A 26,716-nucleotide genomic window follows, 5' to 3' on the forward strand; every position below is an offset into this window, starting at 1 on the left:
GTCGCGGACCACCCTGTCCCACTGCGCGCCCTACACAGCCCGAGGAGGCTGGTCATGGACCACGCTGAGAACGGGACAAGCGCAGGGAAGAAGTGGGTTGCTGCACTCCTGGCAGTCTGAAGCAAGTTGAAACATCAGGAACTGGATCAGGAACAAACATCTAGGAACATCTGGAACCAACATCAAGGAAACAGGCAGAGACACAGGACAGGGAGCCATCAAGACACAAGAAGACCACGGAGGACCTGGATCAATGAAGGAGCACAGACGACTGTGAGACTCAATCCGAAGGCAAACAGGAACTGAAGTGAAGGTCCTTTTATACTGCTGTATGCAGGCAACTCCCTGGGAGGAGTCCACATGGGCCGCCCCTCACTGGCCCTATAACTGAGGAGAAGTGCTGCGGGCCGGCCCCTAGAGAGAGGGCGTGGCCCGAACCAGGAAGTCCAAGCAGAGCCAAGCAAGCCTCAGGCAAGCCCCAAGAACATCGAGGCCTCCCAGGCCCTGGAGCCAATCCTGGATAGCTCGCAGGCGAGGCCCTGGCTTCGGAGCGGCCTCCAGAGGAAAAGGTGAGATGCCTCCTGTGGCACAGCAACAGGAGGGATCGTAACAATGAAGACTGAAGACAAGGCTGGAATGAAGGCTGTATGCTGGGAAACAACACGCACTCCTGGAAGTAGTTGGACCTATTGCTGAGATGTTGTATTTGGAGCATTGCCCTTTTATAGGGCCTGGATGCTGATGTCATCATTTGGCCAGTAGCGGCAAGCGGCATCTGGCCACATGTGTTGGCAGCATCCAGGCGGAGGCATGGCCAGTCAGGTCAGCTGTGTCTCGTCGCATGGAGGGCAGCTGGTGTCAGGCCTCGGAAGCCAGCGGGGGCCAAGCCGAGGAGGTGAGTGTGGCAGTTCACAAGAGCAGCCCATGGACTGCCAAACGAAACAGAATTATTTCAAGTGGTGAAAGACACACTTGAAAAACATCATATGAAATCTGTATCCTCTATTATTGATTGTGAACAATTTGCTGATTATTGTGTTGAGAAAGTAGATGAGCTCAGACCTCAGCCACTCCCTGTAGATCTGTCCATGCATGAGCCGGCCCAGCAAAGATTGTGGTAACTCTATAAGAGATTGTCACTGTTATGTCACAGCTGAAGTCTATGCACTGTTGCACAGATCCTTACCCTTTTTGGGTTATGCACAGCCTAAAGGACTCCTTTGCTGACCTTCTAGCTAAAACGGGTAAAGCTGTCTTTGGAGGAGGGAGTTGTTCCGAAGGTGCTGAAAAACGTTTTGATTTACCCTGTGTTAAAAAAGCCTTCTCTGGATCCTACTATGCCGGCTAATTACCGCCCTAATTCAAATTTACCATCCCTGGCTAAGCTCTTAGAGAAATGCGTGCTAAGTCAGTTAACAGAGTTTGTATGTTTGATCCTTATCGATGCAGTTTTTGCAAAGGTCACAGCACAGAAACACTGCTATTTTCTTTAATTGACTCACTGCTGCGTGAGACTGATTCTGGCAGGGCAGTTCAGTTAGTTCTTCTTGCATTTCCTCTCTGCTCCATGCAGTCAATCGTTCAGTCTTACTTAGTTGACTGTGTGCTGTGGACATTGGGGAAACTGTGGTGCACTGGTTCCACCCTTTCTCGAGGAGCGATCAGTTCACATTTGCCTGGGAAGGAACAAGTCCAGCTGGAAAACCAGTACAGTGCTTTTCCCCGAGGATCTGCCCTTTCCTCGGTATTCTTCAATTTGAATCTTCATCCTCTGGGTGCCATGGGCCTTAGAAACTGAATTGTTGCAGCTGATGTCCAACTTGTCTTTCCAGTGAGCACGTCCCACTGATACCTTGGATGGCCTTGTTACTGGTCTATAGGTTAGCCCAGAATGCACTCTTGCTCAACGCTGAAAATGCGGATCAGTCAGAGAGTATGTCAGTCCAAGTGAGTAAGGGCACAGAGATTAAAATAATTTCTGAAGTCCAAGACTTAGATATCATATCTGATACCCAACTTTCCATGAAACTGCAAATTCAAGTAGTCTTGAAGTCTGCATTTTATAAACAGTCTTTTTGTTGCTGACATCCGAATAGTCATACAGGCCATGGCACTGAGTGGTCTACAAAAAAAATCACCTCCGTGCAAAACTCTGCCACTGGGCAAATTACTGGGAAGCTTTGTAAGGCGCTCATCGGCACACAATTAGTTGAACTTTGCTAACTACCTTTGATGCCTAGGGCCAATTTAAAGAGGGTCAGACTTGTGAGGCGAGACCCCCAGATCACGGATGAGCTAAATGCGAGGGGCTACACAGTTCCAAAGGCTTTCTAATCCTTCCCGGATCACTGACTCTCACAGACTTTTCCACTTTAGCTCTTGGGATACTGGGTTCATCCAGCAAGGAGGAGTTTATACCTCCGGGGCCCCTGGTGCAGTCACAGTCTACGCAACTTAGTCCAGAATTCACACGGACTCGGGTCAGTGAGTACTCACCGTGACTGTTCTTCTCTTTGACATCGAGTCGGTCCAACAACGGTTCCAACCCTGGCACTATTGGTATCACCATTGGCGTGGGCACAGCCATCGGTGTGGGCACCAGCTTGGGTACCAGCATCGGTGAGGGCACTGGCATCAGTGAAGGCACTGAAATCAGTGAGGGCAGCACCTGCACCAGTGGCAGGATCTCTGGCTCCCTGTCACTCAAAGCATGTTCCACTGCCAGGTGCACCCGACGCTCTAACTCTGCCTCGAATGCCTCTGATGAAAGGACAGTTGATAGGGAAGAGGTGAGACCAGTTCCTCCTCGGGATGCCGAGGAGGGTCTTCCCTCAACACCGGAATTCGTATGGATGGCCTCAGGCCACCGGACTCGAAAGAGGCTGGCTCCTCCTCTCATCAGGGCCGCATCGGGGGAAAGGCGGAAAGTGCCATGGCCAACCTAAGTCCAGCCCTGTGCGAGAGCAGAGACCAGTGACAGTGCTTCCCACGGTGCTTGGCCCGGTCTTTCCCTGGCGTCGAGGATGAGGACGACGATCCAGAAGTCTGAGATTTGGAGGAGATCGACACAGGCTGATCCCCGGTGCTCTTCTCGCCTGAAGGTCCAGGGGGAAGAATGGCCACCGAGGGTTCAACGGTTCCCCATGGTCCTTGGGAGTGGAAATGCCGGAGAAGAAGGATCAGACTTACCTGATCCAAATACCTTCTCCATCTTGTCCAGCCTGGCACGTCGGCCCTTTGGGGTTATCTGAGCACACAGGTCGCAGCCTCAAACATCGTGTGACGCCCCCAGGCACAGGGTGCACACTTCATGCGGATCCATTAAGCACATAGCCCGTGGGCACCGGGGTTACCGACGGAAGCCCAACACCGCCATGAGGCGCAGAAAACCCGCAAAGACTTGAAGGCTGGTGGACACCGAAGGAGAAGAAAAAACTCACCAACCGATGAAAAAACAACCCGGGAACCAGACAGACCCGGCACAAGAAGAAAAAACCACTTTGTGGAAGATTTTGCACAAAAAGCACGAGCTCCACCCCCACGAGACGACAGCTCTGTGGAAGAGGTTGAAGAGAGACCCGCGTGGACGCATGGATAGTGGCAGGCTGGGCATGCTCAGTGCACAGGTTAAAGTTTCTAGAAACTTGGACAGATGATTTCCATGCTGGGCTTCATCTGATGATGTCACCCACACGTGAGGACTACCATCCTGCTTGCCCTGGGATAAAACTGGGATTTGCATGCATAAATCCTTTGGAAAATTCAGCCCTTAGTGGTGTAAAACATTATGCAAAAGTGAGCAAGTTGGCCCCATAATTGCAGCAGAATTTGCTAAAGCCTGGTAGAGAATCTAAGCCATGAACGTTGGGGTGCCATGATTAAAGGCAAATGCTCCGATGGCTGGGTTCCACTGCAAAACCTACCCTAATAACTTCATTTCCAATCTTATGTGGGACCTTCTGACTAAAATGCACCTGGCACCTGTTATGATTTCGAGTTGTATTTAAGAAATCCCCACCTTTCCCACTGAAGCAGTCATTTCTTTGTTGACTCCACAGAGGCCAGGCAATCCAATGTTCTACAAGAGGTGGTATGGGAGATGTATCAACATCCATTAGACGTTCTTAAGTTAGAAACATAGAAACTTATTGCACAAAAAGACCATATGGCCAGCATTTATCCATTAGGAATCTGCTGTACTTATCCCATGCCCTTCTGAATTCAGTTACTGTCCTTGAAGGGCGACCAAAATGATAAAGGGGATGGAACAACTCCCCTATGAGGAAAGACTATAGAGGTTAGGACTTTTCAGCTTGGAGAAGAGACGACTGAGGGGGGATATGATAGAGGTGTTTAAAATCATGAGGTCTAGAACGGGTAGATGTGAATCGGTTATTTACTCTTTCAGATAGTAGAAAGATTAGGGGGCACTCCATGAAGTTAGCATGGGGCACATATAAAACTAATTGGAGAAAGTTCTTTTTTACTCAACGCACAATTAAACTCTGGAATTTGTTGCCAGAGGATGTGGTTAGTGCAGTTAGTGTAGCTGTGTTTAAAAAAGGATTGGATAAGTTCTTGGAGGAGAAGTCCAATACCTGCTATTAATCAAGTTGACTTAGAAAATAGCCACTGCTATTACTAGCAACGGTAACATGGAATAGACTTAGGGGCAGATTTTAAAAAGTTGCGCGAGCGCGTACTTTTGTTCGCGCAGCAGGCGCGAACAAAAGTACGCTTGATTTTATAAGATATGCGCGTAGCCGCGCGTATCTTATAAAATCTGGGGTCGGCGCGCGCAAGGCTGCGCAAAATCGGCAGCCTGTGTGCGCCGAGCCGCACAGCCTGCCTCCGTTCCCTCCAAGGCCGCTCCAATTTCGGAGCGGCCTTGGAGGGAACTTTCCTTCGCCCTCCCCGCACCTTCCCCTCCCTAACCCACCCCCCCCGGCCCTATCTAACCCCCCCCTTACCTTTGTCGGCAAAGTTACGCCTGCTGGAAGCAGGCGTAACTTTGCGTGCATCGGCCGGTAGCCCCGCTCCATCCTCCGGTCCCGGGGGCTGGTCCGGAGGCCTCGACCATGCCCCCGGGCCGGCGTCACGCCCCCGGGCCCGCCCCCGAAATGCCACGTCAGTAGGCCCCGCCCCTGACATGCCCCCGACACGCCCCCTTACAAAAGCCCCGGGACTTACGCACGTCCCGGGGCTTTACGCGTGCCGGTGGCCTATGCAAAATAGGCCACCGGCACGCGCGGGCCTTTGAAAATCCACCCCTTAGTGTTTGGGTACTTACCAGGTTCTTATGGCCTGGATTGGCCACTTTTGGAAACAGGATGCTGGGCTTGATGGACCCCTGGTCTGACCCAGTATGGCATGTTCTTATGTTCTTATGTTGTACTCACTACCTCCACTGAGAGGACATTCCATGCATCCACCACCCTTTCAATGAAGAAATATTAAGTAATACATTTAAAACAAATAGGAGAAAATATTTTTTATGCAATTCATAATAAAGCTCTGGAATTAATTTGCCAGAGGATGTGGTGAAAGCTGTTAGTGTAGCTGGCTTTAAAAAAGGTTTGGAAGAGCTCTTGGAAGAAAGTCCATTAACCATTACTAAGGTAGAGTTGCAGAAATTCACTGCTTGTCCCTGGGATAAGCAGCTTGGAATCTCGCCAGGTACTTGTGACCTGGATTGGCCACTGTTGGAAACAGGATACTGGGCTTGATGGACCTTTTGGACTGACCCAGTATGGTAAGTCTTATGTTCTGGCCCATCTTGCCTGCCCATCCACCTAATTTATGTAGCCCTTACAATTCCCATCACTCCCTACCTATTATTTATCTCATGCTTTCCTGAATTCAGGAACCGTTTTTGCATCCACCTTCTCTACTGGGAGGCCGTTCCATGCATCCACGACCCGCTCTGTAAAAGAAATATTTCCTCAGATTACTACTGAGTCTTCCCCTTTACACCCTCAACCCATGAGCCCTCACAGCACTGAACGAGCTGCACGGTGGCGATCACAAGAGAGATGGATTCAAAGACGTAACACTGTAGCGCCTCTTGGACTCTACAAAGGAATTGATTGGGCTGTGTTTTATTAATCATGCTGAGATAAGGACTCTGACACCTAGCCAGTGGCGCCTTTAGTTATTTCAAATGTACCTATCATTTAGTAGATCTGCAGCAGCTTTTTCCCGATTGGCTACTGGCGGTCCAATCACACTGTAGACTTTGATTTGAAGAGCTTGCATTGGTTGCCTGTCCTTCAGCTCGGTGCTATAACATGGAGTGTCCTGCTAGCCAGCAGCTGTCCCGTACGCTGTGAGGCCGTTTGTCTGCTCCCTCACAGTAAGGCTGTTTTCTGATAAAGGAAGACAGTTTCCTGTTGGTGAGACTACTGTCTCTTTTACAGCCTAATGAAGTTTGAGAGGGCCCCGATGCAACGGTGTCGTGCTCAGGTCACATTTGTGGTGCGAATCAACACACATCCTGCTTCCCATCCTATCCCTCCCGAGCACTCGGATGTTGACATTACCTAGACACTATTTTTGGAACATTTGGAGATTTTTCAGAGTTCCCTTTATGATTTTATTTGCATGAAAGAAAAATGAAAAAATATGAAATGATAGCTCTTATGAAGCGGTAAAAGCAGTGCCTGATTGAGTCCGTATTTGTGATTTGCTGTTCTCCTATTTGCAAGTCAGGCTGTTCTTTGCCTAAATAGCACCAGTTATGATAACAACCGCTGACTATGGCCTAGTGAATTTGGTTAAGCATCGTGGTATTAACTAACAAGAGGCAGGACCTAGGCAAGAGGGTCCTTTTGTACAGGGCCGGTGCAAGTGAATTTGGTGCCCTCGGCAAACCTTTGGTCATGAAACAGCTCCCATGACTTTACCTATTTGCGTGAGCTCCAGCAAAGCGTTCCCTCCTACCGGCAGCAGCTTCCTGGCTCTGGCACAGAACCCCTCTGGGCCTCACGCTGGCCGGATCTCATGCCCACAGAATTTAGGACCTTCGTTTCCTAATGGAAGCAGTGGCCCTGCTGTTTACATAAGAAATTGCCATGCTGGGTCAGACCAAGGGTCCATCAATCCCAGCATCCTGTTTCCAACAGAGGCCAAATCAGGCCACAAGTACCCAAACATTGGATCACAAGCTACTATTGCTTATTAATTACCATAATAGCGGTTTATAGATTTATCCTTTAGAAATTTATGCAAACCTTTTTTTAAACCCAGTTACACTAACTGCATTAACCACATCCTGTGGCAATGAATTCCAGAGCTTAACTATGCGCTGAGTGAAAAAGAATTTTCTTCGATTTGTTTTAAATGTGCTACTTGCTAACTTCATGGACTGCCCCCTAGTCCTTCTATTATCTGAAAGTGAAAATAACCAATTCACATTTACTAGTTCAAGTCCTTTCATTACTTTGTAGATCTCTATCATATCCCCCCTCAGCCGTCTCTTCTCCAAGCTGAACAGCCCTAACCTCTTCTGCCTCTCCTCATAGGGGAGCTGTTCCATCCCCTTTATCATTTTGGTTGCCCTTCTCTGTACCTTCCCCATCACAATTATATCTTTTTTGAGATGCGGCGACCAGAATTGTACACAGTATTCAAGGTGGGGTCTCACCATGGAGCGATACAGAGGCATTATGACATTTTCCGTTTTATTCACCATTCCCTTTCTAATAATTCCCAACATTCTGTTTGCTTTTTTGACTGCCACATCATACTGAACCGACGATTTCAATGTGTTATCCACTATGACACCTAGATCTCTTTCTTAGGTTGTAGCACCTAATATGGAACCTAACATTGTGTAACTATAGCATGGGTTATTTTTCCCTATATACATCACCTTGCACTTATCCACATAGATTTAGGCCGTTCAAGGATGCCCAACTAAACTTATTCAGCTTGCACTAAAAACCAGCCTCACAGAAACAGATTTAAGGAGGGTGCTGAGAGACCCCTGTGGCATGGAAAAGTCTCTGAATGAAGGACCTGGCCTTGCAGTCCTCACCGACGGGGAGGAGGGAGGTGGTGGCTGTCGGGCAGTATTTCATGCATCAGGAGAGAAGGGGAAAGTGGGGTCTGCTGACATCCCCAGGCAACTGGTTTCATGCAGAAAGAGGGGGGTGGGGCTGTTTCTGCAGTGCCTCGATTAGGCTGGCCAGGTAGGGGGTCGGCGTTGGAAATCAGCGCGAGCCGCACATCTCTTCCCTCCCCCCCGGGGGCACTAAGAAAATTTCGGGTGAATTTTAGGCGCCGGTGAAGCTCAGGAGGGCCGAGCTGGCCTGGGCCGTTTCCAAAGGGCAGCCTGGGCCCTGGGGATATTCACCTCGGGGTGTAAAGTTTAACTTCTGACGCTTGGGAGGGGACACGTTATGCCCTTTTTGCGCATTTCTCTCGTTTCAGGTGGTCTTCGCGCTGCTGGGCTTTGCATGTCCGTGTGTCCGTCTTCCTGCAAAGCCGCAGGCTGAAGCCCCCCCCCAGGCCCCATTGTGCAGCCCGGGGCCTCCCGGAGACGATGTGACGTCGTCACCCACGTGCAGGGGGCTCCGGGACTGAGGAACCGCACTTCCCCCCACGCCCCTCCCCCTTCGCTTGCTCCTCCAGGCCGCTTAGCCCCGCCCCCTCCCATGGCCTTTTTGTTCCTGCATTAATGTCATGACCCGGCCGGAATAAAGAGTCCTGCTCGTTGGTGTTGTTTCTGCCAGGCTGCTTTATGCACGGCTTCCCTTCCAGCAAAAGAAACCCCTTTCCCCTCCCTGCTCGGGTGAAATAATTTACATAAAATGCGCCTTCCACCAGATAAAAGGAAAGAATGAGCAGGGCCGCGCTTCTTCTCCCTCACGTTTCAGTTTGTGTGAGGGGGTGTGTGAGTGTAAGGGATGTATGTGTGTGAGGATGAGGGTGTGAGTGGGGCCTGTGTGTCAGGGTGGGTGTGTGAGTGAGGGGTGTGTGTGAGGGATGTATGTGTGTGAGGATGAGGGTGTGAGTGGGGCCTGTGTGTCAGGGTGGGTGTGTGAGTGAGGGGTGTGTGTGAGGGATGTATGTGTGTGAGGATGAGGGTGTGAGTGGGGCCTGTGTGTCAGGGTGGGTGTCTGAGTGAGGGGTGTGTGTAAGGGATGTATGTGTGTGAGGATGAGGGTGTGAGTGGGGCCTGTGTGTCAGGGTGGGTGTCTGAGTGAGGGGTGTGTGCCTGAGGATGTGTGTGTGAGGGGTGTGTGCCTGAGGGCGTGTGTGTGAGTGAGGGGGGGTGAGAGAGGCCTGTGTGAGTGAGGGGTGTGTGTGTGTGTGTGAGCGGTGTGTGTGAGGGATGTATGTGTGTGAGGATGAGGGTGTGAGTGGGGCCTATGTGTCAGGGTGGGTGTGTGAGTGAGGGGTGTGTGCCTGAGGATGTGTGTGTGAGGGGTGTGTGCCTGAGGGCGTGTGTGTGAGTGAGGGGGGTGAGAGAGGCCTGTGTGAGTGAGGGGTGTGTGTGTGTGTGTGAGCGGTGTGTGTGAGGGATGTATGTGTGTGAGGATGAGGGTGTGAGTGGGGCCTGTGTGTCAGGGTGGGTGTGTGCCTGAGGATGTGTGTGTGAGGGGTGTGTGCCTGAGGGCGTGTGTGTGAGTGAGGGGGATGAGAGAGGCCTGTGTGAGTGAGGGGTGTGTGTGTGTGTGAGCGGTGTATTTATTATTTATTTATTTAACATTTTTATATACCGACCTTCATGAAAGAAATTCATATCAGATCGGTTTACAAATAACATGAGGGGAATAACAAAGTCAACCATTTAACAAGAAATGAAAGTTACATATAACAAGGGGTATTAACCTGGAGGGCTAGGATAGCCGGAGCGATAGAAGGCATAACTGAACAAATTAGATAATACAATAATATGATGAGAAGAGGCATAAGTGTATAGGCTACACTTGTCAGAGAGTTTAGGTAGGAGTCAGTGTCTGAATTAGTGAGGAATTGCTGGATCTGTAGGTTAAGTGAAGGCCTGGATGAAGAGCCATGTCTTAAGTTTTTTACGGAAGGTAAGCGGGCATGGTTCTAATCTGAGTTCTGTGGGCATCTTGTTCCAGATGGCTGGGCCAGCTGTAGAGAAGGTTCGTTCTTTGGTTGATGATGTATGTGTGTGTGAGGGGTGTATGTGTGTAAGGGGCCTGTGTGTCAGGGTGAGTATGTGTGTGAATGAGGGGTGTGTGCCTGAGGGCATGTGTGTGAGTGAGGGGGGTGAGAGAGGCCTGTGTGTCAGGGTATGTGTGTGAGTGAGGGGTGTGTGTGTGAGGGATGTATGTGTGTGAGGGTGTGAGAGGGGCCTGTGTGTCAGGGTGTTTGTGTGAGGGGTGTGTGCCTCAGGGTGTGTGTGTGTGAGGAAGTATGTGTGAGGGTGTGTGTGTGTGTGTGAGGGGTGTGTGTGTGATGAAAGAGACGTCTGGTGAGCATGCAGCGCCCACTAGTGCTCGGCGCGAGCTATAAAACGCCGGCTCCCATCTTCTCTTTAAGTAAAATTTTACATTGTTTTAGATTTAACTCCTTGCGGTTTCCAAATCCAAGCTCAGGGTAAGATGTAGCTCAAGTACCCAGGAGGATTTAGCTCAGGGGTGGGAACTCTGGCGAGAGCTCCCTTATGAATATGCATGAGACACTGCCTCAGTTGTGTATGTACATCTATTTCAATTCATTAGGGCAGCATTTCTCAACCGGTGTGCTGCGGCTGCTGTCTCATTTTCTCTTGTGGAGGGGTGGAGAGCAGTGTTCATCTGCAGTACCTCCTGCTGGGGGGAAGCCGACAGAGCAGGAAGAGGCAGCACCAGATTAGGCTTCTGCTGGTTGCAGGACGGGGAGAGAAGGGACGCAGAGTTGGGGGGGGGGGGGGGAGGAAAAGGAAGCCGACGATGCCAAGCGGGGTGGGGGGGAGACAGGGAAGGGAAGGGTTGCCAACTATCCAGATTTCTTACTCACAATTCAGATTTTTACTTTAGTGTCTGGAAGATTGATTCAGAGCTAAAAATAAAGGAAATTGTCCAGAATTAAATGCTGCAGGTTGCAACTTGCAATTTTCTCATCCTCTGCTTCTCCTCCAATCTTAAATCCACACCCACCTGTGACCAGCTCAGCCAGCCAATAGTTTGCTGCCACGGTGGTACCCTGCCTGTGGATAGATTAGTTGTTTGCTGCCACGGTGGTACCCTGCCTGTGGATAGATTAGTTGTTTGCCTGTGGATAGATTAGTTGTTTGCTGCCACAGTGGTACCCTACCTGTGGATAGATTAGTTGTTTGCTGCCACGGTGGTACCCTACCTGTGGATAGATTAGTTGTTTGCCTGTGGATAGATTAGTTGTTTGCTGCCACAGTGGTACCCTACCTGTGGATAGATTAGTTGTTTGCTGCCACGGTGGTACCCTGCCTGTGGATAGATTAGTTGTTTGCCTGTGGATAGATTAGTTGTTTGCTGCCACAGTGGTACCCTACCTGTGGATAGATTAGTTGTTTGCTGCCACAGTGGATAGGTTGTTTGCTGCCACGCTGGTACCTTGCCTGTGGATAAATTAGTTGTTTGCTGCCATGGTGGTATCCTGCCTGTGGATAGGTTAGTTGTTTGCTGCCACAGTGGTACCCTACCTGTGGATAGATTAGTTGTTTGCTGCCACAGTGGTACCCTACCTGTGGATAGATTAGTTGTTTGCTGCCACGGTGGTATCCTGCCTGTGAATAGATTAGTTGTTTGCTGCCACGGTGGTACCCTACCTGTGGATAGATTAGTTGTTTGCTGCCACGCTGGTACCTTGCCTGTGGATAGATTAGTTGTTTCCTGCCACGGTGGTATCCTGCCTGTGGATAGGTTAGTTGTTTGCTGCCACAGTGGTACCCTACCTGTGGATAGATTAGTTGTTTGCTGCCACGGTGGTACCCTACCTGTGGATAGATTAGTTGTTTGCTGCCACGGTGGTATCATGCCTGTGGATAGGTTAGTTGTTTGCCGCCACAGTGGATAGGCTGGTTGTTTGCTGCCACGGTGGTATCCTGCCTGTGGATAGATTAGTTGTTTGCTGCCACAGTGGTACCCTACCTGTGGATAGATTAGTTGTTTGCTGCCACGGTGGTACCCTACCTGTGGATAGATTAGTTGTTTGCTGCCACGGTGGTACCCTACCTGTGGATAGATTAGTTGTTTGCTGCCACGGTGGTAACCTGCCTGTGGATAGGTTAGTTGTTTGCTGCCACAGTGGATAGGTTGTTTGCTGCCACGCTGGTACCTTGCCTGTGGATAGATTAGTTGTTTGCTGCCATGGTGGTATCCTGCCTGTGGATAGGTTAGTTGTTTGCTGCCACGGTGGTACCCTGCCTGTGGATAGTTTAGTTGTTTGCTGCCATGGTGGTACCCTGCCTGTGGATAGGTTAGTTGTTTGCTGCCACACTGGTACCCTGTCTGTGGATAGATTGTTTGCTGCCACAGTGGATAGATTAGTTATTTGCTGCCACAGTGGATAGGCTGTTTGTTGCCATGGTGGTATCCTGCCTGTGGATAGGCTGGTTGTTTGCTGCCACGGTGGTACCCTGCCTGTGGATAGGCTGGATGTTGAGCATGCCACCCTTGCTTGAATTGAAGTGCGGGCGTAGGGTTGCCAACTTTCTACTATGAAAATTCTGACCTCTTGGATGGGCCGAGTAAAATTCTGACCGATGCTGTCCTTCTGCTTCCACACGTCTATTATTCCCCTCCTTGCCCCCCATTTCTTATCCCCACTGTCCCTTTCCCTAGCCCTCGGCCCAGCAGAATTACAATGCACACACTTCTCTCCATTTCTCTCCTGCTCCCTCCCCCACTCCCATTAAAGCCCAGCACTACGGCACTCCCCACCCCAGTACCACCAAACCAAGGTCGAGAAATTAGGAGGAGCAAGCCCACCAATAACCCCACAGTATTTATTTACCTTTCTTCCTGCGGCACTGGTTTCCATTCCTGATCCTGAACAATGCGATCGAGCAGCACAGGCGGCGGCAGCAGCTGGAGGTCAGCACAAGCAGGACAAGGCTGGGTTACAGGCAGGCAGCAGCAGCTGGAGGTCAGCACGAGCAGGACAGGGCTGAGCAAGTCAGGGAGACGGGCTGGGTCACAGGCAGGCGGCAGCAGCTGGAGGTCAGCACGAGCAGGACAGGGCTGAGCAAGTCAGGGAGACGGGCTGGGTCACAGGCAGGTGGCAGCAGCTGGAGGTCAGCACGAGCAGGACAAGGCTGGGTTACAGGCAGGCAGCAGCAGCTGGAGGTCAGCACGAGCAGGACAGGGCTGAGCAAGTCAGGGAGACGGGCTGGGTCACAGGCAGGCGGCAGCAGCTGGAGGTCAGCACGAGCAGGACAAGGCTGGGTTACAGGCAGGCAGCAGCAGCTGGAGGTCAGCACGAGCAGGACAGGGCTGGGTCACAGGCAGGCAGCAGCAGCTGGAGGTCAGCACGAGCAGGACAGGGCTGGGTCACAGGCAGGCAGCAGCAGCTGGAGGTCAGTACGAGCAGGACAGGGCTGAGCAAGTCAGGGAGACGGGCTGGGTCACAGGCAGGCAGCAGCAGCTGGAGCTAGAGCAGCTGGAGGTCAGCACGAGCAGACAGGGCTGAGCAAGTCAGGGAGACGGGCTGGGTCACAGGCAGGCAGCAGCGGGCCAGGAGTCTGCAGCTCCCATGTCGGGAGTTGTGGCCCGGGGGAGAGATGCTGGTGGGGGGAGGGGAGAGAGACAGCTTTCCTCTGCTGACGGAGGGGTGACATTTTCAGTTTTTGCACAGGGCAGCAGTTACCCTAGAGACAGCAGTGGCCGCCTCCTGGTGACAGGGTGTGTGTGGGTGTGGACCACGAGGGATGGTGACGACGCCTCCACGCTTTGCCAGGAGGGTGCATTTCTTTGGATCCTACCTGGAGGATGTTTCAGATTGTTTATCCAAATGTCTTTTGTGAACCCTAAGACTGTTTATCGGTTTTAAGAAGGAACTTTGGAAGTCATTAGTAAAATCAGACATTTAAGGCAGGTTTGTAATTTAATAACTTGTCAATTTCTTTTCAGAGTCACAAGTCACTTGTGTGGAGCTGAGAAAGACCAACAGCCCACCTGTATAGCCTCCTTTTTCTAACTATAAATAATTTTAAGAAGAGGGATAAGGGGAGGATTTGAATCTGAGATTCTGTTTCTGGCTTGTGCATCTTGTTTGATTTGTGCTAGCTGGAGGAGAGAGTCAGGAGCTGGCAAGCAGAGTCAGAGAGAAGGTGGCGGGGAGCAGCAGTTATTCTGATGACTGACGCTTTTTATTTTGTGCCACACTCTCTCCTGCCATTCTCGACTCTGTGCCGATCTGTTCTCCAGGCAGGTCATCAGCTCAAGCTGCTTCTGGAGAAGGCTCAGCTCTTCTTCCTCGCCTCCATCTCTCTCTGTCTGATCAGTGCCTCAGGCTTTAATCTGCTTCTCTCCATCTATCTCACGTGCAGATCTTCTCTTTGATTCTCTCGTGTTGGATATCACACTTACAGTTCCTTACCAGTCACTGGATGTCTCCTGCCCTTTCTTCTCACTTTACTGAACAACAGTTCAAGCTCTTACTCTTGCAAAGGCAGATAAATTGCCTGCAATCGCCCTCTCTTTTTCAGTTTCTACCTCTCAAGCTCATTCTAAATTCTACAACTGCTATAATCTTCCGTGCACTTTGCTGTTCAAGCACTGCTCCTCTCCAGGGTGCTACTGAAGTATATGGTGAAGGTGAATTGTTAGGAATCGTGGACCCTTGGGCCGGCCAGCGGAAGAAGGATGGAAGATCTCTGCAGTAGAAGAGTGGCCGGGAGGCGGAGGATGCCAGGAGACCAGTGGTTGGCTTCACCCTAGGAAGCCCGAGGTTCCCCCGGGAGGAGCCCGTGAGAACCCGAGCCGCTGGGACTTAGGCGAAGTCTCCCGGGGACGAGTCCAGACGTCACGGTGAAGAAGGTGCAGCTCGGTGGGACAGTCCGAGGATCAGGGCCGGAGGCAGACAGAGAATGACCAGAAGACGAGCCAGATCAGAACCAGGAAGACAGGCCGACGGGTCAGGAATCGAGGCTGGAACCGGAACGGAAGCAGGATCAGGATCAAGGCTGGAGCAGGAACGGAAGCTGGATCAAGGCTGGAGCAGGAACGGAACAGCAACTAGATACTCACACCAGAGTGAACCTCATTGAAAGGCGATCCACTGGAGCAGGGCCAGAGTTTAAATATCCTGCTGGCGTCTGACGTCACTCCGGGGGCCGGCCGAGGTTTCCCTCGCCTGCAGCTTTAAGAGCTGCCTCCTTGCACGCGCGTACCCAATGGGCGGGGCCAGACTGGAGGACACGACGGCGTCTCCCTTGTGGAGAAGCCGCAGTGGGGAAAGGCCTGTGCAGGCCTGGATCGGTGTCGGGGAGGTCAGGTGGAAGTCCGGGTCAGCAGCGGAGGTAAGAATCCAGTTGCGGCAGCCCCAACCAAGATCGCAACATGCATCACACAATTAGGAAGCATATCACTGAGGTTTATGGAGCTCTACAGAGATGGTTAGGAGGGTACTACTGAAGTCTCTGGAAGTGAATGACAAGGTTAGGAGGAGGAGGCCATTGAAGTCTATGGTGGTGAATGAAATGGTTAGGAGGAGGAGACCATTGAAGTCTATGGAGGTGAATGACAAGGTTAGGAGGAGGAGGCCATTGAAGTCTATGGAGGTGAATGACATGGTTAGGAGGAAGAGGCCATTGAAGTCTATGGAGGTGAATGACATGGTTAGGGGGAGGAGACCATTGAAATCTAAGGAGGTGAATGACATGGTTAGGAGGAGGAGGCCATTGAAGTCTATGGAGGTGAATGACATCATTAGGAGGAGGAGACCATTGAAGTCTATGGAGGTGAATGACATCATTAGGAGGAGGAGACCATTGAAGTCTATGGAGGTGAATGACATGGTTAGGAGGAGGAGGCCATTGAAGTCTATTGAGGTGAATGACATGGTTAGGAGGAGGAGACCATTGAAGTCTATGGAAGTGAATGACAAGGTTAAGAGGGGGAGACCATTGAAGTCTATGGAGGTGAATGACATCATTAGGAGGAGGAGACCATTGAGTCTATGGAGGTGAATGACATGGTTAGGAGGAGGAGACCATTGAAGTCTATGGAGGTGAATGACATCATTAGGAGGAGGAGACCATTGAAGTCTATGGAGGTGAATGACATGGTTAGGAGGAGGAGGCCATTGAAGTCTATTGAGGTGAATGACATGGTTAGGAGGAGGAGACCATTGACGTCTATGGAGGTGAATGACATGGTTAGGAGGAGGAGGCCATTGAAGGCTATGGAAGTGAATGACATGGTTAGGAGGAGGCCATTGAAGGCTATGGAAGTGAATGACATGGTTAGGAGGAGAAGGCCATTGACGTCTATGGAGGTGAATAACATGGTTAGGGGGAGGAGACCATTGAAGTCTATGGAGATGAATGACATGGTTAGGAGGAGGAGACCATTGAAGTCTATGAAGGTGAATGATGTGGTTAGAAGGGGGCTGCTACTGACATCTAAGGAAGTAAGTGATGCACACGAATTAGCGCTCCTCCTTGCAAATCCAATGTTAATGAAGACATTAGCTATTATCTCCCAGCGTAGAGAGGTGACAAGCTTTACACTTGTGTTCTTAGCACTGGTCATAGGTGGAGAAGGTTTCTGGGGTTGATGTTAGTCTATTGCAGTGAACCTGGATTTTGCGGTGTGGGCACTGTACTCTGGGATTTGTGTGCATAGATCATGTTTTCTGTGTGCTGTGGTGCAGAAGAAGTGGCTAACACTGTGTACGTTCTGCTCACCAGGCATGGCTTCGTGCGCACACACACAGGCCCTGCTGTGTTGGCATGCCGTTAGCTGACTGATGGGGAGTGAACATTTATCACTCCCATCAGGGATTAAGGAAGTCCCATTTCTAACATCCAGCAAGGTGGTGGGAGAAACCACGGAAAGAGAACAATGAAACGACCCCTTCCCCTTTAATAACCAAATGTTAAGTGGGTTACAGGAGGAAAGGGGAGGAGAAACATGCTGGTAGTGTTTAAATAAGTTGCTAAAAAAGGCAAGATTATCCGATAAATTAATTACTGTAGAGTGATGCATAAACCTCTCTTTTAAGTTCCTAAAATATCTGCTAATTGTATTTATTTTCCTTCTCGTTTAGCTTGCTTTGTAATTAGCTTTTGAAGACTGCAATTACATTCTGTCTTATTGGAGTCTGTCCTTCACGATGGAAGGGCTGAATGACGTCTACAAATCACCCTAAATGCCTGGGAGCTGTTGCACTGACACAGTGGCGTTTCTCTCCCCTTCCCAAATGCCCTTTATATTAATGCATTGCGTGCAAGATCTCAGCACCGGGAGGGAATAACAGATGCCTTGCAAACACAGGTGCAGTGCAATTTACAGCTTTCCGGGTCGAGTCTCCCATTTTGAGGCCAAAAAGGAGGCTGAGGTGAAAAGTTAGGCCAGCTAGCAAATTAACCCTTCCTGCATTTCACTCCCGGAGAGCGGCCTGGGCAGGCAGGTGAGCAGCGGCAAATTGGATGCAAGCGAGTGAATCATGAAGTGTAGCCCTGGTGCGCTCCTGAAGGCCGATATTCAGAAGCCATAACTGAAAAAGTTATCAATCTAAAACTGGCAAAGCAGTGATATCAGAAGTCATATGTGGCTACATTCTAGCCTCCTAACGAGTCATACGTCTAGAATTGAGCTGCATAAATCAGGGGTGGTCCGGGCATGGACGGGAGGTGATTTGGGGTGGGCCAGATCGAAGCTAGCTGCTTAACTTATGTGGCTAACTCTTGCCGCCCCGTAGGGCTGTCCTAAAGTTAGCCGGATATAAATAGCCAGGGATATCCGCTTAATATCCCCGTTAAGTTAGCTGGATAGCTATTTCCGGCTACCTTAACTAGCTGCTCTGTGGCTGAACATTGGCCCTCTGCTTTCTACTATAATGTTCTTCACCAGTGCCTCAGGTCCTGGGTTCTGTTCTGCAGCTGATGATGACGATGATGCCTGCCCACCCATGTTACTCTTCACAATGAGTGGCAAAGATGCCTCTTCCCTTCTTATTTCTACCCAGCCAGAGTACCGAGGGTAATTTTTAAATCACACGACACTCTGAATACGCTGCTTAACTAGAGACCACCAAAGTCCTTAACATGTATTTTGCAAAGTAAAATTAAAGTATAATATTTACGTACTGAATGTAAAAATTCAAGCAGGACCTTTTCTGGCAGTTCAGACTTTTTCCGCAGCTGCTCGCATTGCACCCAGGCCCACAGATGCAACATGCCGGTCTTGTGTTCCCCTTTTACGTTCTTCTATCATTTATCCAGTTTTGAAGAAACCCTCTTTAGAAGTACTGATCATGCAAGTTATAGGCCAGTCTCGAATATTCGGTTTTCTGCAAAGTTTTTGGGAAAAGCAGTGACTTTTCAAATAAGAGCTTTCAGCAGGTCAGCCCAGCTCAGTCGGGGTTTTGGACTGGTTATAGTAGGGAGACGGTATTGATTTCTCTTAGTGATGATGTTTTAAGCTGGGTTGACAAATGCCAACGAGTGGCATTGTTATTATTAGATCTGTCCTCAGCATTTGATTTAGTGGATCATCAGTTATTTTGTTCTGTTTAAATCTTTTTATTAAAGCCTGTCATTCAAATGTACGTACACGTTATCAAGATACACAAATGGTATCATTTAAGAAAAGGGAACAAGAAAGAAAAGAGAGAAAAAAAAAAGATTGGTAGCGGGGCCTACAACATAGACGTTCCCGCCTCTTTCCGACCAATGTCCATGGCTCCTTAAAACTAGTGGGGCCTCCGAGCATGGACGTCCATACCATGGACGTTGGTCAGAAAGAGGCGGGAACATCCATGGTCACAGGCAGGCCCCGCTACCTTCCAACGTCCATGGCCTGTGGCGGAGGGCTGCTGCCTTGAGCACCCGGAAAGGATTGGTAGCGGGGCCTACGACATGGACGTTCCCGCCTCTTTGCGACCAACGTCCATGGCGCGGACGTCCATGTCGTTGGCCCCGCTAGTTTAACAGATGACTAGCAGGGCGTCCGAGCGAGGACGTCCCCTCTCCTACTCCGGTGTCTAGATGCTATCCATTGGGTCATTCTTTTTTTCATTTTGCTGATTTTGGCTCTGTGCTGTATGCTGCCCATGTGCCCCTCTTCTTTCAGGGTCATTCTTTTTTTCATTTTCTCTCCATTCATTAATCCCTTTTCTCCGTTTTATTCTCCTATTCAGACAATTGTGCCAGGAAAACATTCCATTGCACGGGTAGAGGCAGAGTCCAGAGATCGGCAACCGATGGAAGGCACTAGCTCAGGCGGTTGCTTGATGCTGTCCATGGGCCCCTCTTGTTTCTGGTTCACTATTTTTTTCATTAATTCTGCTTTTGTCTATTTCCGTCATGCTGTCTCTCCATTCAGTAATCCCATTTCTTCTTTTTTTTTTTTTCCCATTCAGACATTATCATGGCTGGAAAACGTACTATCGCACAGGTCGAGGCAGAGTACAATGATCTTCAACAGCAGGAAGGCACAAGTTCTAGCCAGCCGTCCAAAAAAGCGAACCCGTAATGCTCGCTTTACAGACGAAGAAAATGAAGTTACTGTGCCGTGCTGTCTGTGACAAATATAAAGTTCTCTTCCAGTCTAAGGTTTCTTGCTCCACGAAGAAACAGGTTTGGGAGAAGATCGCACAGGATGTGAGCTCCCTTTCTCTCACGCCCAGGGACGTAAAAACAGGTACAGCACCGGTGGCGCGACACTAGAAAAGAGGTGAAAGAAAAGGCTTCCAAAATTGACGCGGCAGCAAAGAGGACCGGTGGAGGACCACCTTGTCATATAGTGTTGACACCACTGCAAGAGCTGGTTCTCAGTACTGTGAGGCCAGAGGTCGTGGTCAGTGTGCACACACAGTTCGGCGCTGACACTGGAGCAAGTGTTACGCTCTCCTTCTCCAAAGGGGAGGAGCTAGCTATCTATTATGCTCGCCTCCTCCAGAAGGGAGGAGTTAGCAATCTGCTGTCACTCACTCCGCCAGGAGGGCGGAGTTTGGCAAGCTGTTCTGCTGTGCTCCTGAAAGGGGAAGGAGTAGCGATATGACATGACCTGCTCCTCCAGAGGGGAGGAGTTAGCTATCTGTAATTCTATTAGCGAACTGTTAGATGTTCCTATAAGGAAAGGAAATAGCAAGCTGTATCAATCTGCTAAGGAGTAGCAATCTGTTATGGATCAACTCTCCAAGGAAGAGGAGTTGGCAATCGGTATATAGTACTTCGCTATGAGATAGCAATCTATCATGCCCCCCGCTACGGAGTAGCAATCTGTATATATATATATATATATATATATATATATATATATATAAGCTGCTAGCAAGTCTCAGAGAAAGAGAAGTAGCTGTCTATATAATACTTCCATGAGCGGAGTCAGTGGTCTGTAGTGGTTGGCTCCCACAAGGTGACAATAGTGAAAGGAATGACCACTTGGAGGAAATGGTGAATCCCTGGGCCGATGTCAGATGACAGCGCCCCCAGGAGGAGATCCTGAGAGGAACCACCGGCTAGGCTAGAATATGAGGGACACACAATAGTTCTTTATTAGACTGGAAGCTGGACCACCAGCGGTGGCAGTAGTGAGTCGCTGTGTCTGGCAGAGCTGAAGTCCCTCTGATACTGGAATATAATCTCTGGGTCGCTGAGCTGTAGAGAGAGACTAGAAGTAGTGAATAGACAGGGTCTACTGGATACAAGATGGTACACAGACAATAGTAGATGTCTGCAATGGTCTCTATGCCACAGAGAGTCTTCAGTACATTCAGGAACAGGAGCCGTAGGCGAGCACTGGTTCCCACAAACAATCTGTAATAAGAACTCACAATTGCTGTATATGAAATGGCTTCTAGAGTAGAAGAGATTCTGTATAAGATTCTGGGAACATGGGCCCTCGTGGAGCGAGTACCGGTTCCTATCTGTAATCTTGCCAATGTAACTCTTGATCTCTGTATCTGCGATAACGTCTTGGACGGAAGGGAGTCTTCAGAGCAATAGGAATGTAGGCCCTCGTGGAGTGAGTACCGATTCCTATGTAATGGAACTCTCTGTGTTCACGTCCGTGATCGCTTCCAGGAAATGAGGAGTCTTCTGAGTGTTCTGGCAATCTGAAATCAAGAAGAGAGCGCGGAGCCCCTGTGGAGCGGGTACTCCTGGTAAGTTTGAAAAGGCCGAGCAGTGGGGACGGGTTCCCCGGCTGACTCGGATCGATGTTGCAAGTATTGTGGTCTGCCAAAGCAAGTCCCATTGGAGTTCCTTGCTAACTCGTTAGAGATTAGCAAACAAAGACCTTTTAGAGTGGAAATGGATGACGTCACTACGGGGGGGACGCCCCCGAGGTTCGCGCCCTTGCTGGTACAAAGTCTGGATCGAGCTCGCGCGCCCTTACGTAATCAGGAACATGGCGGATCCGTAGCGTCAGGCCAGCCCGGGGGAACCAGGACCAAGAGGCGGAGAGAAGCCATGGCTGCATCTGTCCGCCAGAGCCGAAGGTAGAGAGGGTGGAGCGAGGGGCGAGAAGAGGCACGAACACAACAGCAAGTGAAGGTATGCATAAACATATATCTTGTTTGCATTGACAACTCGAACTGCAACCTCTTTTTCCATCTTTCTCCACAGATAGAATGAACGAGGATGATGTAACTAGCAAAGAATCCATTCCCACGCTTGACAAATTTGTATTCCCCATGTCGAACGCTGACTCCCCCAGCCAACACGTCTCAACAGAGGAAGTTGTCACACTTAACCTGTTCGATGTGTCTTCAGTGAGCCAACAACCTGAGGCATCTGTACCCCTGGAACCATTTGTAGCCTCAGAACCATCTCCGCTACAGGCTGCTGCTGCACCGGAACAGGAAATGGCAACAGTATCACACGACCTGGAACAGGCCTGGATTGGCCACTGTTGGAAACAGGATGCTGGGCTTGATGGACCCTTGGTCTGACCCAGTATGGCATATTCTTAGGCATTATTTGGAATTGACGGGCTAAGCGAGCAGTTTGACTGGTATTACCTCTCGACAGGATCAACACAATGACTTGATGCTCCAGGAACTGAGGCTGATCCGAGCCGATATAAATGGTGCACTGGCTTCTCAATCGATTTTGATGGAGGAAATGATCAGCGCTATTAGAGATGTCGCCTCAGCTTTTCGTTCCATTAACCACCCATAATATTTATTAAATAAAAGTTTTGTATCCATAAAGTGATGTTTCATTTTTATGTTACAACCTACTCCTCACAACACACAATACTTTCATTCAATAACTCTTTAAAAAAAAAAAAAAAAGGTTAAATAATCAAACTCATATAATTTCCAAATTCAAAAAAAAATATTTTTTTTAAACTATTTTCACATAACTATTTTTTACAACAACAAAAAAATGCATTTTTCAGAGAACACAACCAAATACAACAGGATAGAAATGGAGATATCCACTCGAATAGGATAGGGGAAGGGACCATGCCATGGGGGAAGAGGAGGATCATTGTCATTGACAATAGGGAGACGGTGGCCGTCCAACAGGAGCCCGCGCCATAACCAGCAGGGATTGTGCTGCTGCCATTGAGCGCATCAGCTCTATAATCTCCTGCTGGCCATGGTGCAGGTCATAAAGGATGGTCACCGCCTGCACTGCCAGTCCCTCCAGAGCATCCAGGCTGCGGGTCAACCGGACCTGGAGAGCCAGCACAGCATCCAGGCGTCCCTCAAGGGCTGAGGGCCCTTCCCCGGATGCTGCGCTGGCCTCCTGCTGTCGACCCACACCTGGATGCTCTGGAGAGACCGGGCGGACAAAGTCAACGACGATGTCCTCCTCGTCCCCCATGGCTGGTGGGGCAGGAGAGATGGGGGCTGGAGACAGTTGGGGTGATGGTGGTGAAGATGACAGCTCGTCTCCTTCCTCCTCCGCTGATGTCTCTGAAAAGAGAAAAAGCGAAAGCGTTACTGCTGCGCATGCAAAGATCCAGAATGGTTGGACGGGGACATTTCTTATAGCCATTATTAAACAAGACCTCACCTTTTGCATCATCGTAAGCATGACATTTCAAATTCTAATGTGAGTGGCGTGCCAGACTGCATAAAACATCAATATGCCATACTGGCTGATACTATTAAAGGCTCACCTTGCTATTGGGGAGAGAGTTTGGGTGGTGGTGGTGGAGGAGGAGAATGGGTGGGAGAGGCTGCATCTGAGGACTGCTCCTCGTCTTCCTCTGAAGATGTCTCTGAAAAGAGAAAAAGCAAAAGCGTTACTGCTGCGCATGCAAAGATCCAGAATGGTTGGACGGGGACATTTCTTATAGCCATTATTAAACAAGACTCACCTCTTGCATGGTAAGCATGACATTTCAATTTCTTTAAGGGTAACCAACAGCACATACCTTCCGCCGCTCTTCGGGCCCTCTTTTTCAAAGCCTCAACCTGGCGACAGAATAAAACAAATACAAAACATATTAATTTGCTATTTAACTTTTACTTTGCTTTTGAGGCAAGAAGCAATTTGAACGCAACAAGCCAAGCGTCAGTTTTTCTTTTCTAACCCCCAGCAACGCAAAACAATACCAAAACACTAAATTTAATTGAATTTGGTTTTTTTTTTTTTTCTGCTAGCTGGAAGTATGAGCTGTGTCATTCTTTTCAAGCAACATAAACGAGACCTTGGCCTATCACAACAGAGGCCTATGAACTTACCTCCTTCGGGAAGGATGACTGGGCGTTGAAATGCGACCTGAGTGTCCGCCAGGCCTCATTGGCCCAATCCTGGTCCCGTGGATGCCCAGGACGAAAATAGAGGTGCCACTTGTCATCCACAATTAGTGTGGCCAGGAGCCGGACATACCTTCGGAGAAATTCGGGAGCCTCCCGCGCGGCATCTCCAAACGTTAATCAATAATCACAAAATGGCTGTCCGGGCATGCCCGCAGGGGATGGCGTTCCATGTTCAAGTGTCCTGCACCAAGAAGTTTCGTCAACCCTGGCCAGCATGGTGGCGATTGGCCAGGGGCTCAAGGTCGCAGCGCAGTTCTTCATATAGGAACAGGATTGCCCGTGAGCTCAGCCGGTAGGTTCGGACTACATCTCGCTCGGACATGCCAAAGAGAGTTGTCCGTGGGCGAAAGATACGTCCTGGTCTGCCGATGGTCCTGTCCTGTACACGGACAACTCTGTCCTGTTGTGCCTGCATGAAAAACAACACAACACAAGAAAATCAGCATAACCTAATAAAAAAATCTTGATAATTCATTTAACAAATATATGGAAGCAGCTGAGGGACGCCCAAATCCAGACGCCGGAGGAAGGCCTGGTGCGGTGTCCTTCTCCTGGCGTCCATAGAGGCGTCCATGTCTATGCTGGACCCGCGGAGCCTTAGGGATGCCTAATTCTAGGCACCGGAGGAAGGCCTGGCGCGGCATCCTTCTCCTGGCATCCATAGAGGCGTCCATGACTTCGCTGGACCCGTGGAGCCTCAGGGATGCCCAGAGATGATACTGTTGGTTATTCACAAACAACACATATACATGCCTCCTCCGGTCTTGCTGCTGGGTTCTTCTGTTGGCTGTTGTCTCCAATCGTCCGTCTAGAATTCGCTCGCCGAGCATTTCTTATTCTGGTTTTCATCCATAGTAAAAAGATTGCCAAAGCCAATATATACATTTAGTCCATGATGCTGTCCGATGCTGTCCGAATCTGACTGTCACAGAGCACAGCACCACACTAACGCCAGGGTCAGGGTAGGCGCTAAATCTAGAGGTTAAAGACGCACTATTTGGGGCGTGCGTTACTGTATCGAGGGGAATAGCTAATCCGGTCATTAAATACCATTAACATACCATCTACATGCGGCGGGCGGTAATTGTAATGCGTCGTTTTTGGCACGTGCTAAGGATGCGCAAGTGCCTATATTGAATCGCGTGTCTGGCCAACGCACCTAAAACATGCGTCTAATTCACGTTAAAAGTCGTGTGAGCCCAGCCGCGCTTTAATGTATCGGCCCGTTAGAAAGTAGCCACTGCTATTACTAGCAACAGTAGCGTGGAATAGACTTAGTGTTTGGGTACTTGCCAGGTTCTCGGGGCCTGGATTGGCCACTGTTGGAAACAGGATGCTGGGCTTGCTGGACCCTTGGTCTGACCCAGTATGGCAATTTCTTATGTTCTTATGTTCTCTGTTTTCCAAAAAAGGAACCCCCTATCCAAAAACACCCTCTCCCCACATTATCATCCTGCCAACCCCCCCCAATCCATGACCAACAGTAGCCCATCCGCTGGACCACCCAATAGCTTACAGTTTGTTCCTGGTGGTCTAATGGGGCCTAGAGCGCCGCCTATGTGCTGGGCCAGCTGCTCGCCTAATCCAAAATGGCACTGGCCAGCTGGACCTTTGCCCCTGTTTCTGGTGTCAGTGGGTGCCATTCTTCCCCTCCCCTCCACTTATGTGTGATGATCCACAGCCCCGCCTTTATGTGGTGGTACAAACTCTCAGGCTGATGCAATGTAGTGCGCTCGGCTGAGCGCACAGCTTTACACACGTCCAAATCCCCTCCTGCAATAAGGGCATTAGCACATCCAAAACGCACGTCCAAACCAGCGGGTAGCTAATAGCCCTCATCACTTGTAAATTCATGTTGCTGAGGCTATTAGCTAGTTCCTCCCGATGCAATCCCCCCCCCAAAAACCGTGAGCCTGATGCACGCATTTTAATCCACAAAAATTAACGCCTGCCCCAAAAGTAAGCAGAAAATACTGCTTTTCTGTACTTCCCCCATGGCGATATTAAGTAGGAGGAACCGAAAAAAGGAGAACCACGGCGGTCAGGTTAGGAAAAGGGATGCTCGATGAGCGTCCGTTTCCCTAACCCGCTGACAGCCCCCTCTCCCGGGCGTCCGCTGCCAAGGAGCTGCTAGGGGTGCATAGCTTCCCCTAGCGCCTCCTTTTTACCATGGCAGCTCATTTAAATATTAAATACGGGCGCTCGTGAGAGGTGGATCAGCAGGCGTTAAGAGAGCGGGCGCCGAACCACGAGTGCCTGTTTAACGCGCGCCGATATTGCAGGGGCCTGTTAGACTCTAAGCCCTCTGGGACAGGTACCTGCCTGAATGTAATCTGCTTTGAAGTGCTGAAAGGCGGAATATCAATAAAATTAAAATAAATACGCTGGCAGCAACACTCACTGACTTACTTTAAATATTCCTGGTCCTTGTTTCTTCCGGCAAGAGGGACGCCCATCGAACGCAAATTCTTTTACGTTGAAGCCATTACGGAAAGAGTGCAGCTGCTGTCATGGAGAATAAAAAGGCAGGATGAGCCTGCGGTCTGAGTCCGGGGTCCCCTGCAGTTCAGGGGCCTCACTGCCCCGGTGTCAGGGTTTATCTCAGCCTGCGCCGATGGCGACTGATTGTGAGATAGCCCAGGCCCCGGCCCGGCCTGATCATACAGGCGTCTCGCCCAGGGTTTCCCCAGCAGCAGAAACAAAACACCCTCTGTTGTCACCCAGCCCTGCTGATTTATTGGCCGTGACGCTGCAGGCCTAGTGCTGGTGACCCAGAGACCTGTCCATCTCGGGCCCTCGGCCCAGGGTGGAACAGATCTGCCTGGCTCACCCA

General features: G+C 49.9%; 1 long non-coding RNA gene across 1 annotated transcript; it reads right to left on the bottom strand.

Moving 5' to 3' along the window:
- Positions 1 to 23,443: 23,443 nt before the first annotated feature.
- Positions 23,444 to 26,419, bottom strand: LOC115079789. The gene is made up of 3 exons (XR_003853384.1): positions 26,293 to 26,419; positions 23,806 to 24,292; positions 23,444 to 23,535 (listed from the first exon to the last, which is right to left on the bottom strand). It is a non-coding gene; the product is annotated as an uncharacterized LOC115079789 (long non-coding RNA).
- Positions 26,420 to 26,716: the final 297 nt, after the last annotated feature.

The sequence above is a fragment of the Rhinatrema bivittatum genome, chromosome 1, assembly GCF_901001135.1.
Source record: "Rhinatrema bivittatum chromosome 1, aRhiBiv1.1, whole genome shotgun sequence".
Classification (NCBI taxonomy): Eukaryota; Metazoa; Chordata; class Amphibia; order Gymnophiona; family Rhinatrematidae; genus Rhinatrema; species Rhinatrema bivittatum.